This window comes from Amblyomma mixtum, chromosome 1, assembly GCF_055824585.1.
Source record: "Amblyomma mixtum isolate Tamu chromosome 1, ASM5582458v1, whole genome shotgun sequence".
NCBI lineage: Eukaryota > Metazoa > Arthropoda > Arachnida > Ixodida > Ixodidae > Amblyomma > Amblyomma mixtum.
The window spans coordinates 326,648,834-326,663,665 of NC_143012.1; the positions used below are offsets into that span (position 1 = coordinate 326,648,834).

At 46.3% G+C, this 14,832-nt stretch overlaps 1 pseudogene; it reads right to left on the bottom strand.

Moving 5' to 3' along the window:
• Nucleotides 1-582: 582 nt before the first annotated feature.
• LOC149372809 (very long chain fatty acid elongase AAEL008004 pseudogene) lies at nucleotides 583-3,342 on the bottom strand (annotated as a pseudogene).
• Between the last annotated feature and the right edge of the window lie 11,490 nt (nucleotides 3,343-14,832).

The following is a 14,832-nucleotide window of genomic DNA, read 5'->3' on the forward strand; positions in this document are numbered from 1 at the left end:
AATTTCCGGAGTCCTTCACTACGGCGTCTCTCATAGCCTCAGTCGCTTTAGGACGTTAAACGCCATAAACCAAACCAAACCTAATCTTGGCATGATTGAGGCATGTGCTGTTTCCGCCTGAAAGAGGAGGGGTAAGGGAAGGGAGCAAAGGGAGGGTGGATGGAGACGTGACAAATTTATCGCGTGATTTTTGGTGCAGGAGTGTCTACATTTGTCTGAGTTTTGTTGACATTACTTCCAAAAGCCCTCCCTTCTTTGGCCTAAGTGCTTTTGGAAGCAATGTACCTTTCAGCACGCGAATGAAATGAAAAAGTTACATTGTTATTTTGAATGCAGAAAGTAATAATTCGTACTGTCGTTGGTGTGCTTGCCTTTCCTAGTAGAGGATACAAGCAGTGATTCTGGTTGCAAAGCTTCCACTTGTAACGTCACTTGATAGGGAGTTGCAGCTAGAACCAGCAGTGGTTTCCTGCTTCGACGATATAATTCCGTGGAATTTGAGTTGTAAATGAAGGTACAATAACAGAGAGAATGATGAAATCAAACTTTTAATGCCAACACTTTTTCACGAGGAATGGTCAAAAACTGAGGAACTTTAATATGTTTAAATGTGTTTTTGACGGATCGATGACACAAGCATGCAATCACGTATAAAAATTCTGAAAACAGCAGCTCTTAATAAATTTGTAGTCCTCAGTATTACGCCTTTGTCATTTTCCAGCGTGTCCTCTAGAATGCTTATGCGCAGTGTCAGAGCTTTTGGAGCAAATGCCAGATAATGCTGCCTATAACTCGTATCATATAGGCTGCTTTGGTCATCTCTGTAAATTGAGCCGCAAGAACGATTAGCGAAGCTCTCACAAAATTTTACTTTTTCTGATTATGACTTCACTGGCCACTGGTGATGCTGAAAACAAATGATGGCACTTTCATCGGTCAGGAATAACTAAAAACACTTTTTATTTACACATCAGACATATATCACAATGCAGAAAGCATCACTCTGTTTTCTTGGTTCAGAGAAAAAATGCTCATGCTTAGCCAACTGCTCTAGCCGGAAGGCTTTTTCTTTTCTGGGAAGTAATACGACCCTGCCCAAGAAACAGAGGCAACAAAATCACTAGTGTGATTGATAAGAAAAACGTAAATAACCTATGTACAATCAAGTTTTGCTGTCGAGTTGTACATGAAAATATATACAGCGTGTACACTCGAGGCTTCGAGTGTGCTTTTCTGGTTATTGTCTCTTCTGCAGACTTTGCAGGCAATATATACAAAAAATGAAGAAACAAGGGCACCAGCTGTCGCGTCGTCACACTAGTGCTTGCTCTTTTTTTTTAATTAACTAACGATCCAGAGTAGACAGGGAACACATTCTAGTTTAACTCTTCTCTAGAAAATAATGCTAGTAACATCACCTGTTTTCTTCCATATTTGCCGTAAAGTTCTGCGAAGAAACTCTCCTGCCTCTTCTAGCGTGTTTATTTTAAACAAAAAACAACGCAGCAGAGCAAATACAAAAGAATAGACAGGAAAATAGGAGCAGACCTCGTTCACTGTTCCTCTTTTTTTCTTTTTTGCGCTTTATAATCCTTTAGTGCTTTAGAACCAAAGAAAAAAAGCAGCAACACGTTAACAGGTTCACCGAACGCATTGTGGAGAAGTACATATATGCCCTTGATTTTTGTATCAAAGTTACTACCGAATCACAGCACACAGAGTAAGTTGACACGTCATGGCTGGCAGAGCTTAACAACCAAACGGTGCTTGTCTAAACATAGACATTTACAGGCAAGAAAATATATGTTATCAAGCACCGCAAGTTGGCAGTTCACGCATGCTTAAGCCGCTCAAGTCACGTGGTCGAATCTCTAGCCCTCACGATGTATGTGACAAACCCTTCTGCGCTATAGGGTTTATATTATTGCGTAAAACTACACCCGCACCGACAAGACAAAGGTATCACATTGCACCCGTTGGTGAACCGGTCTCTCTGAAGAGCTTCCTTTTGATGACAGCGTAGAGTCGTCAACACACCTTTCAAGAGCGTTCCAACTGCGCTTCTAGTAGTACACTTATTTCATTTACTAGTGGCCCACGACTCTAAATCTGACCTTATCATGCATGCACGTTCCCATTGATTGCGTTTAACTACTCACGTCTTTAAAATCTACATCTGGAAGGTCAGGCAGCGAAGATCGTCATATATGAACAACAGAGCGCACCATTCAAGTATTCTAGAGAAGTTTGCGGACTACTGTACAAGTAAATGTATCATGGTAGTGAAACGTACCACGGTATCGCAATCGTACCCTACAGATCTTTTTTCGCATCCAGGTTGCCTCCATTACTGTGATGAGCGCCTTGGCTACCGTTTCGCACTGTTGAAGCCGGAACTTTTGGAGGACCCCCGGATGATCGGCTGAGGTACGCTTGAACGTAGAAGTTCAAGAAGAGCCCGAGAATGAGGATGACCTGCGGGATTCCGATGCAAAGCAGTACGACGGGGTAACCGCAGTCCACAAAGATGGGAATAGAGGCATGAACGATCATGATGAGGAACTGAACAATCTGGACCCTCGTCAGGTATCTCTTCCACCACAAGTACTTCTGAATAGATGGGCCCAAGGAAGCCAGGAAATAGTAGACGTACATGATGATGTGCACAAAAGCGTTCAGGCACACACCAAACACCGCCTGGCCATCGGGGCCGAACTGCAGGAACATCCAGCCGTTGAAAACAACGATCGTGTGGTGCGTCACGTGGAGGACGGATATGTGGGAAAACTTTTTGGTGAGCACGAAGAATAGCGTGTCGAAAAAGTCTGCCACACGAACAAGAAAGTACCAGTAGTAGGCGTTCAACAAATTCACAGAGTTCTCGTCAGCCCTGTACGTCAGTCCTTGGCAGAACAAGCTGTATCCGGCAGCCCAGAACGAGTAGTAGATAATCTGGTACAGGAAGTAGATATTGGAGACCACCTGCAGCAAGTTGTAAATCCTGATGATCCCCTTCAGCTCGTACGGCTTTCGATGTTTCATAAACTGAGGCCCCCACACCTTGGCCATGTAGAGGTAGCCTCCGATCAAGACCACGATGAAGCTGGGATTGTGCAGAAGCTTCCAATCCTTGGTCCGGGGGTCCCTGATGGTCATCAGCTGGTGTATAGTGTGCATGATGAGACCCTGCTCCATGGCTGGCCTTTAGCACCGTTGCAAGCAGCCCAAGATGGTCTAGAAACCGCGAGACGAGGAGTCCACTTTGCGAAGGAGAGCCGACAGAGTGACGCACATACACTCCTCGCGCTCTTATATGACCACTTGCAATTGCAGAAGAGACCGGCAGTGGCATGCCGGCTCGTGCGCCGCACCCTCCGCCAAAGCCGAGCGCAGGAGCTGGTCAACCGGCACGGGAGAGAGCGAAGTTTTGCGTAGCACTCTCCCCGGTTCGTACCGGTGTGTCGAGCGGGCCTTTTTCTCTTTTTTTCTTTACCGCCTGCACACACGAGGACGGAGGTTAACTCGTTTTGTGTCGAAGACAATGAGGCACGCTTTCTTTTCCCCGTGGCTAGGATTTAAAATTGTCCGGTGCATAACAGAAAAAAGACTAAGAAGGAAAATTGTCGTCTCATTTTTATTATTCCGAGCGTGAAAAAAAATGCCTAGATGCAAGACGTGAGCGCAAGTTTCCATTCGGTGTGACGCTGTGGTTTTTTTGCGTGCGTTTTTGCTGCTTGACGTAAGCGCTATCGCTGTGCTTTGTTGCGGAGGCTGATTGTAAGTCGGGCTACTGCTTAAAAAGCACGCAGCGCTATCTTCTTATCAGTCGTTGCCCCAAAATTTGAGTCTGTGACGTAGACATTGCCTGAAGCCTACGCACGCTGGTTGCGCTTAGCAGTGGGCCGTTACAGGCAGGTTTTTTCACTTCCTGTTAGGGTTAGAATACATAAAAAAACAGGGTTCAAATACCTCACTCTTTTCCTCGGCCTCGAGTATTGTGAACTCTCTAGTGTAGTTTTGTATTCTTATTTGATGAATTAAGCCATGAAATACACTGCCACGAGGTATATTAAATAACTCATTACTTTATGGCGGTTTAACATTCCAAAGCAACTAAGGCTACGAGGGACGCCGTAGTGAAGGACTCCGGAAATTTCGACCACCTGCGGTTCTTTATCGTGCAGTGACATCGCAGAGTACACGGACCTCTAGAATTTCGCCTCCATCGAAATTCGAACGCCGCGGCTGGGTTCGAACCGACGTCTTTCGGGTCAGCAGCCGAGCGCCATAACCACTGAGCCATTGCTGCGGCGTATAGTAAATAAACATTCCTGTATTATTAACTTCATTTTTAATATATTTCTTTCTACCTGAACGATGTTATACTAAAACGAAAGTTTCGTAACATCTTCGTTGTTGTGGGCTTATGATATAGTTATATTGTCTACAACCACGACAATGTATTTTCTACAACAATACACCAAAGGTACACCAACAGTGCACCAGAGCTACACCAACAGTGCACCAGAGCTGCAAGAACGGCGACATTAACGGTGACCCCAACAGCGCCGTGGATGCGTGAGCTCCCAGTAGTATGGGCGAAGGTCGCACAGTTCTGATTTTCCTTCACCGGAGACAGCCAGAAGTACTTTGGCACGAAGTCTACGATGTAAAGGGGGTGTGGGCAAACAATCACGCTCAATCTTTTCGTGTAGCATGCACAGACTGTTGAGCAGATTGCGTGGTAGGTGGCTGCTGATTCGGACTGAGCGGATAATTCCAACCTTTCATTTCGATACGACATTTTTCAAATCTGTTCTTAAATAAGAGCCAGCTGAGGAGACAAAATCTACAGGGCAGCCGTTCCATTCGACAAAAACGAAAATTTTATATTTACTGCAGCACTTCGCGCCATCACCGTCTCCTCATCACCGCTACAATCCCCATCGCCAGCCTAATTACGTCCTCTGCAGGAAAAAGGCACTTTGCTTAGGTGACCTCAAGTAGAGTAGTGTGCAAGGTATGTCTTCTAGGTTGCTGAATCTTGACTTGAAGCTGCAGATGTTCTTGAGTACAACATACGTGCTCAAAAACAAGTATTTCTTTTCAAAGAAGCCATAAATGCTTTCTCAGTATACGAGATGCTTGGCTGGCCCAACGTACGTCGAAAGCGCTTTGCTTAAGGACCTTTATGGCTGCAAATTTATACAAGCGTGAAGCAACGAATAATCGCTCGCAAAAAGTAAAAAGAAAACAGTAATGGTTAATGCATATTTTCTGCTACATTTTCCCCCTTCATTTCCCCCCTTCATGGTCATCCGACATACTACAGTTTTATTTTCGAACAGATAACAATTGAGCAATTATTATTTTGTTTCCGAAGTTTGAGCGCCCTGGACGCATTCCTTATGCCGAAATAAGCGACTGAAATAGAGTCCACGAAGCTCCTCTCACTGACAAGGACAGCCATGTTGGAAGGATTCTCGGGATCTATTGAACCGACACCGGCCACCGCGCAGTCTGCGATTCCAGCTCGATAAGTTGCTGACACAGTGCACGAATGGCGCTCGCACTTTCACCCGCAAATGTGGCCTTGGACTCAAGCCACCACGACTGCTATTCACTACTGGGCGGAGTCGACAAAATATCACACAGACTGTCGCGCAGCGGAGATCTAGTTCCTGCTCCACGCCTATTCTCGGCGCGACTGCCGTAATTTACAACGCCGTAACGACACTGGCACATTAGAAATATTCTAATGAGCCTTCTTCCAGCCGAGAACATTGCACATGACGGACTACTAGTCGAGGAACACGTATATATTTCATGTGACTCTACCAACATATGCAAACACGACTAGCTTTGAACGCTATGAGAAGTTTGCTGCATTGTGCACTCTGGTAACGTGTGCTGTGTGGTAGTGCAACTTCGCTAAGCGAAATTGCAAGTTTTAGGTGAACCTTACTATCTTCTCGTTTGTATGCTAGCAGATTTGCGAATCGTTCTGTGCTTAGGCCTTCGCTTACCGCGTTTGTTTGATGGGTTATTTATCTTTGAAACGGGTATGTTTGAGCACAGCTTGCAAGATGAACTGATGATGCTAAACAAAGCTCACAGCACTAGGAGGTGTGCTGTCCTTATGTAATCGGCTGGCCAGAAGCACCGCATCAGTAAGATTAATCGAAGTTGTTCCGTGTCCTGACAAACTATTTCTGTGTTAAAGCGTGGTTTTTAAAGCTATGGCCTTAGGCCTCCCCATCAGAGGAAATCTCGGCGTCGTACCGTTGGCGTCTGGCGTTGTTGTGCCACGAAACACCGAATTAGTCGAAAAGATATGACGTCACACGGGGAGCAGCGGAGTTGAAAAGTGATTAAAACGTAGCATAAATTGAAATTACAAGGTCGCAACATGTCTCAAATGACATTGCGACATGAAAGTGTACAAAGTAGATGAATCACTCTGAAAATAAAATTTTGGTAATTAGTCAAATGTTTAGGGGAAGCCCCCAAGGTGGAGTAAATTTGTAATAAGGGAGTAATTACTCATTGGTGTCCACCCAAGCGCAGCCATACGGCTACAAAGGAAAGCTATATAGCTTTCTCAAAAAGCTGTATAGCTTGGTAATTAGGTAATTAGTGGGAAACCGAACCCCTGACACCTGTGAACCACTGAAATAGTGTGTGCCACGACCAACTAAGCGCAACGTCGTTGGAATAAGAAAGAGAACATTACATTAGCGAGCACCAACGACTATATTCCTCGTGTATCACAAGATTTAGAAGAAGGTGTTAAGATAGTGACTGTTTTTTTCAGTGTAGTTTTTCAGTCCGTGTACGATAACTTTCACGTTGTTGCATTCTTGATGCAGAAGAATGGTTGCATTTGGTTCCCTCTTCCCTATTTCTCGTACCTGTTCGCACAGTTATTCGAAGGTAGTACATTAGCGACCTCACTAGATCCGCGCCTAGGTCGCTGCGACATGAAGGCCCGCACGCGTTTCCTGTACGTCCTTGATTTCGTGATGGCAGTGTGCCATGCTTGCAAATGTAAGTACGATACTGGTCGAAGTGGTCTCGTGTTGTTTTCACTCCCTAGTCTCAGTGTTTGACGGCTCAGAGAGGAAGTGCATGTGTATAGCGATAAGACCGTCTTGAGAGTCTCCAGTGCCTGTTTTATGCCGTGATAGTGACTCTAGAGCTGGCGTGATGTTAATTTGACGTTTTAATCCCTGATTCGACGTTGTAGCGACCTTTGTCAGCCGACAACTCGGCCCGCCGTCACGGTCTTCGCGATGCGTATTAGCGGAGACAAGCGCAGGATGTGTGCGGTAACGTGGGAGCCCCCGATAGCTTGACTATCAAAGAACGATATTTCTCCTATAACGTATAGATAATGTAAATAATGCAATTAACGATCAGTAACACGCGCGCATGACATGCGACAACGATTTGTTCGTCTATGCTGGCGTGAGCAAGACGGACCGCACAATTATTGCCATTTCTGAAGAGTCATTAGGCTGGCAGACTATGCTGGAGGTTAATAGAAAGAAAACAGGGAAATGACTGTTGGTTACTTCGCGGAAAAAAGTAACTCTGTAGCGCCCGACCACCGCGTGCCAGCCCTTAACATTGCGCAAAACGTGCAGCAGACGCTGCGGCGTGCAGGGGAGTTGGTTCATGTCAGTTTATGTCGCCAGCGATTGTGACAGTTGCCAGACCAGCAAGCTGTTCGGAAATAAACTGAAAAACTTACTAATTTCACTAATTACTAATTTCATCCTGCAGTCAATTGTGCATGTTTGAACGGACCACCACAAGACCACACCACAAGACTAGAAGGCAATAATTTTGTGCAAAAGTATTTAACATTTATTTCCGGCGCTGGCCCAATGCAGCTGGTAGATAAAGCGATATCAATGGACCTATAGGTCGTAGCTGTTAATCACTAATAATGAGACCTCATACTACATGCCTGAATCTCTCTACGAGAGGTTCGAAGGCTGCGTGGTGTATTAACGCTTTAGCATTAAGGGTTCCAACCCAGCATCCTAGTTGTCATGTCCAGAAAAAACAGATTGATAGAGGTGATCGTGTCGTCAAACATGGAGCGGCGGAATGAAAGAGTGATTAAATATTAGAAAAATTGTGATTATAGGGCCGCAACATGACTCAAATGTCATTAAGACATGCAAGAATGTGAAGCAAATTAATTGCATCGAAAAAAAAAATTCAGGGGGCACTTTGGCTGTCTAAAGTGCGTAGAGGCGAAAGCGTTTTCCGCACCACTTTGACTGCTTCAGTGGAACTGGTGGCGTCACATATAATTGAGTACTAATTACTGTGATGACAAATCACTAATTAATGGTTAATTATTGATTAATGCCTGGATACTAATTAAGTGCAAATTAATTACGCTTAAGCTTCGCCTTTAGGTGTGGAACGCGACAGCGTGTTGTAGCGCTGGCAGGGAGTCCACGGAACGCCACCACCTGTTCGGCGCGATGCCTTGCCCTTTGAACGCAACGCTTTTAAGCATGAAATGCTTTTAGCCCCCGTTGTCGGCATTGTGGTGACGTCACGCCGAGACCGAGAGCCATCATCCGGGCACTGAATTCCAGTCATCCGGGCTCTGAATAAAAGGGAAGTTTATTCAACCGTGCAAACAAACAAAACATTGGAAACACACTCATGACTGAGGGCAAAACAAATGTATACAAAGTAGGTGGCCACCCAGAAACACCATGACCTTATTTTAACACACCGTAAATATCACAAATTACAGCCTATATATAGTGCATAGAACGAACACTGGACAAAGAAGAATCAGCCTCCCGTAGCAACGACGCACGGGGGGGGCAAGGATCTTTCTCAGGGTGATTGGCCCTTTCAAAATTATACACCACCATCCTCGAACAAACCAGCAACGCGAACATCCGGGCACCGTACGAGACTTGAGATTTAACGAGACTCTGTAAGCCCTCCTACGCGACCGGCATGCAAGCGCCGGTTGGTCTCCAAAGGAGTCACAAAAATAACTGCTGCCAGTGCCTTCTCAATGTTTATCAATATATCAGTCGCTGTGCGTTTGATAATGCACGGAATTATAATTTCCGATTTCTAATAACGCGTGCAAAAAGCACATAAATGCCACGATACACTTCGTTGTCATAAGTGATCTCTTAGGTGCTTCGCGCATCGAAGCAAAGCCGCGCAGGCGCACAGGGGCCCGGGGGAGAAGCGCTGCGTTCAAAGCGCAAGGCATCGCGCCGAACGTGTGGTGGCGTTCCTCTCTTCCATTGCGGTGTGGTTCGGGTGTCCACCGAGATGGCAGAGAATTACTGCGCCATTTCCTTTCCTCAAAAAACCTTGCGTTCAAATGGCAAGGCATCGCGCTGAACGGGTGGTGGCGTTCCTCCCTTCCTGTACGGTGCGGTTCGGGTGTCCACCGAGATGACATTAGGCCCGTAAACATTTCATGCTTACTCTACTCTCGGTTACGGGAGAGGCAGAGACTTTTTGAGGAAAGGAAATGTCGCAGAAATTGTGTCATCTCGGTGGACACCTGAACAGCACCGTAGAGGAAGGGAGGAAGTGGGAGGGAAAGAAGACAAAGAGGGCCCGTAATGAAGGAAATGAAAATTGTATTTGAGGAAAGAACTGTCTCACATATCTCGGTGGACACCCGTCAAAATTCAAGGGGGCACTTTTTTTACCTTAAGTGTGGTCACTGATGTGTGGTTAAGATGTTAAGCTCCGCCTCTAGGAGTGGAACGCGACAGCGTCTTGCAACGCTGCCAGGAAGTCCATAGAACGCTATCGCGCATTCGGTTCTACGCCTCGCTCGTCGGTAAATTGGTTTTTGAGGAAAGGAAATGTATCTTCCTCATATCTCGGTGGACACCTATACCTCGCCGGAAGGGAAGGGAGAAGGATGAGAGAGAGCGAAGACACCGTATTCACTAGACGCGCCTTAGATCATTCCAAAGCATCGAAATGGCATGGCGGAGTGGATAGCATGCTCGTCTCGCACGCCGAAGACCGGGGTTCGATTCCCGAGCTCGACCAATTTTCTACTCGTTTTTATTTGTTTATCTGGTCTGACTAGAAAGGTTAATTAGGCTAATTGGTTAGGTAAGCAATTAAGTAAGCTCAGTCCCACTTACTTGGAGCATCACTATACGATCCCTTCAATTGGTTTGCATGGTTACTAGGCAAAGTACAATTGGCCCCGTTTGAAATTCGCGCACTGTGACGTCACGGCCGTTTCGACCAATTGAAAAGCGACAGAAAAGCACATTTTCTCTCGACAACTGCTGTTTACAACGATGAGGCATTAAAGGCTTTCGCCTTAATAAAACTGCGGTAATTAGATGGGTATCAAACCTGCGGCCCTTGGGTCGCGAGTAAGACACGCTATCGCTAGGCCTTAAGGCCTTGTCCTACGGTGTCAGTGCTTCCGAGGTGATATGCAGAGAGAACGCAAGGCCGCTAAAGGAACCCACTAATGCTATCGCGTCAGATCCTTAGAGAGGAGCTTAGGTGTCACCAAATGTTTATGTTGCCAAATCCTTTCCAGTAACCAACGAAACGGAATCTTTTTTTTTTTTTGTTCGTCAAGATGAATTTGCTGAACGGAACGAGGTTGGTTTGGTTTGGTTTATGGGGTTTAACGTCCCAAAGCGACTAAGGCAATGAGAGACGCCGTAGTGGAGGGCTCCGGAAATTTCGACCACCTGGGGTTCTTTAACGTGCACTGACATCGCACAGTACACGAGCCTCTAGAGTTTCTCCTCCAAAGAAATTCTAGCCGCCGCGGCCGGGATCGAACCCGCGTCTTTTGGGTCAGCAGCCGAGCACCATAACCGCTGAGCCACCGCGGCGGCGAACGGAACGAGGTGTGTGTGTGTGTGTGTGTGTGTGTGTGTGTGTGTGTGTGTGTGTGTGTGTGTGTGTGTGTGTGTGTGTGTGTGTGTGTGTGTGTGTGTGTGTGTGTGTGTGTGTGTGCGTGCGTGCGTGCGTGCGTGTGTGTGTGTGTGTGTGCGTGCGTGCGTGCGTGCGTGCGTGCGTGCGTGCGTTGTTTCATACTTCAAGCAGGCCCGACACGGAGAGAGGTATGCTGGTGTGAGGCATACCGTGCAGCAATGTGCGCTAAGTACATAGAGCTGTCGTCCATCGTGCAAAAATACCACTCTGGGCTCCCTACTTGTAGATAATATAAAAAAACACTAAGAGCGCCGTCTCTGAAAATAAAACACCCCGACTATTCTTGTTAATTGCATAAACAAGTGGGCGTGGGTGAATTCACGTGCTGTGAAAAGGTGACCATTCTTGTGTGGCAAGTGTGGATCAACCGGCCATTGTTACGTTCCCCAAGGTCGCTCGTTTCCTTCGGCCTCGTTTTCGTCGCCAGTGGTCTTGCCAGGGCCGCTGCGGCGATGCTTGCTGCGCATCTCAACTCAGTAGGTCACTTCTTAGCGCTCACAATGTAAATAGAGACACATCCCATCACTGCTTCCTGGACTGTTTTTCCTCCTGGAACCAAGCCTGGCTTGGCAGCTGCCGTAGATGCGTGACGTCTTAACATCGGTGACCATGGGCACTGAAAATATCACCGAGACGGACACACGCAAATTAGAGACACACGGTGGTTGGCGGGCCTCGCTAACTCGAACAATTTCAGGAGTCAACAGAAAGGAAGAGTCCCGTCCAGTCGACTTTCCTGGCCTGTATGGTACCCGCCAGGCTTCAATCTTTTTTTTTCCCCAGCAAAGGCAAAATGATCGACTCTGAGACGACTACGCTTAATCTTTGCCAATTAAAGTCCTCTTGGCCAGGGCTTGCCAGCACACCGTTATAGCTAGAGTCGTCCCGATCTTCGGGTTTCACTGTTGGATAAGAAAACTTCTTGTTGGGTTAGTTGGTAATTGATCACTGTAATTTACAGGCACCAAAAACCGCACGCGCGCGCGCGCACACACGCACACACACACACTCACACACACACACACACACACACACACACACACACACACACACACACACACACACACACACACACACACACACACACACACACACACACACACACACACACACACACACACGCACGCACGCACGCACGCACGCACACACACACACACACACACACACACACGCGCGAGAAGGCGCTCTCTACCTTTCTCTTCTCTTGTGTGTATGCGTATGTGTGTGGTTTATGGCGCCTTTAAATTACATTTATAGTCACAATTTAAATTACAATTAAATTACTGTGGGGCCCAAGTGCGATCTTCTTAGAGCCGTTTAGGCTTACAGAGTCGTCAGTGTCATACGTGATGTAACCGAAAACGCAATGAAGTCGCACTCTGAATAAGTCCAGAGGAGATGCCACGAGTCAGCTGTGTCCGATCTGGGGAAACAGTATACAAGCAAGGTGGTAGCGGTAGTGCTGATGCTGTTATACACAGAAAGATGGTATGGTTTGGAGAGTAGCGCTTCTTTTTCGCAGGTATGCTCGGTGTGTTGACAGTGCCCGTTCACTTTCGTCGAAGAGACACTTTCCGGGTGCCACGCCCGCAGAAATGAAAGAAGAACCAAGGGAAGAAGAGTTCTACTTCCAGGCAGAAGGGCAGACGGTAACCTGCGAAGCGCAACTGAGGGTCCTTGTCTCAGTTAGATGGAGTTTTAACGAAAGACGCGCGAAAGAGTAAAAAATTGAGGGATCAGGTCTCTTGCCATGACGCCAGTCGATTGCAAGCAGCGGTCGACAAGTGATGCGAAAGATGTCCATTTTTTAATACTATAGCATTAGAGCTGTCGTTACACTAAAGCCTGCCGGTGTCCGAGACAAAATTTGCTTATTGGCTGAGAGAGGTGATGTGACCTCGTGTCGTCATTACAACTTGCCACGACGGGCCACCCTGATTGATCGAGAGAGGTCACGTGACTTGGTGACGTCACCACAGCCTTACCTTCGGGTTGTTAGGAACTTTATTTCTAAATAGCAGCCTAAATAAACAATCGAAATAAAGAAAAACAGGAAAAATGTTACATTTATGCGAATGTCTGCGCAATAACAGCATAGCGGATACTAACCACTGAACTAGCAGTCGAAATATGACGGTTGACAAACCGCAAACTCGCAAAGAAACTGACGCAAACACAGATGTTGCAACAGAAACTGCGACAATTCTGAAATTTAATTATACCACATTCCCCTCTTAAGACGACTTAAGCGTCTCCATAGTTTTTAGCAAAACGACTAATCACAGTTTCAGAAAAGTGCTGTATAAATCATGATAATGACGAGAGAATCACTTGACGGGTACAGGGTGTCTAGAGTGGCAAAGGGGCGTTTGAGACGGCTAGAAGCCCACCTCCCCTCCCCCCTATAGTTGCAGAATTTTTTTTTGTATGATACTACAGTATCTATATTATCTTCAAGTTAGATTATTATTGTCTCTATTTGTGTTATTTTACATTAGCTACATTATCTTACGTTAGAATATTACTAGTTTTTATTTGTATTATTTTACAATTGAGCTGTTTCCGCAGTACAGTCTCACGGAAGACTTCCTTTACGTGTACCCGTATGTACACGGGCGTTTTCGCACCCATTCTCCAACTCCGGTGACAGCCTCTGAGGCCTCAAGTAAATTTTTGCATAGCTAGAACAAAACTCTTTACGGAAGTGTATTCTTTCCGGCCAGCAAGACAATCGGCGAACCGCCCACGTAGACGCAGGAAGAGCGAGAAATTAACGTAAAAGAAGGCGAAAGAAATTTAGCAGGAATAAACACCCGGTTCGTTAGCCCAGGCTATCGGAGGGGGTTGGAAGAAGCGAAAGAGAAGAGAGAAGAGAAGAAAAGTCATGAATTTCACTTTTACCACCGACCATCAATATTGACGTTGTGCTTTAGTTCCATCCAGGCCCAATCAAAACAGAAACCGAAGTCAAGGTATCTTGACCTCCATCAAAAGTCGAGCGCGTTTTAGTATAACGTCGTCGGACTCACAGAGGCCTAGAAATAAAAAGCCATGCTCAATAGAGCTGGTTAGTTGATGAGCATAAAAAAAAAAGTGAAGCGCCGTATAAGCATGGTACACAGAAAAGAAGCGCAATGAGGGCGCTGTCCTCTGCCCTCCTTTTCTGCGTGTGACAGGTTCTCACACTGTCCCACCTTCTATCAAAACCGGAGTGTCGAAGGGAGCACTGTGGCACAGGGGCTAGGTAGTTTAGTTGCATTCAGTTAGCGCTGTACTGGGCTGCACATTAGGGCAACTCTGAATGGATAATCAAATCAAATTCCTCAGAGTCCCCTTTATCTCTCCCGCACAACAAGCCCTTTTCAAGATGCCGAGTGCAACTATTCTAAAACAACAATAACAGCAAACCAGAATCAGAATCATGTTTATTTAACATCATGTCGATGTTGGGGCCGTCTACAAAAAGCCAGTGAAAGGCTTGACGAGGCCAACGCACCCCACAGAGGCATTGCAGTGGTACACAACATCAGAGCACTTTCGAATAGGTGGGAATCGAAACTCCGTTCATGGCCCGGACGATGCCCCACTTGACGTAATAATAAGGTCCCCAATGTTATTCGAAATAACATTCGCACGCGCGTAGAATGTCTGAAATAACTACTGAAAAGTCTATCCCGCTAATAAAATGCCGAAGAAGACTTAATAGAAGCGTCAAAATTTTATTCCCGAAGCGGGGAGCGGGCGTCACTGTGTGGGTAATGTCTGTAACGTGACAAACGCAGCGTTGCCCATCGGAATATTCTGAACTGAGACGGCGCAAACGGCAGAGTTCCTAATTAAGGTACGCAG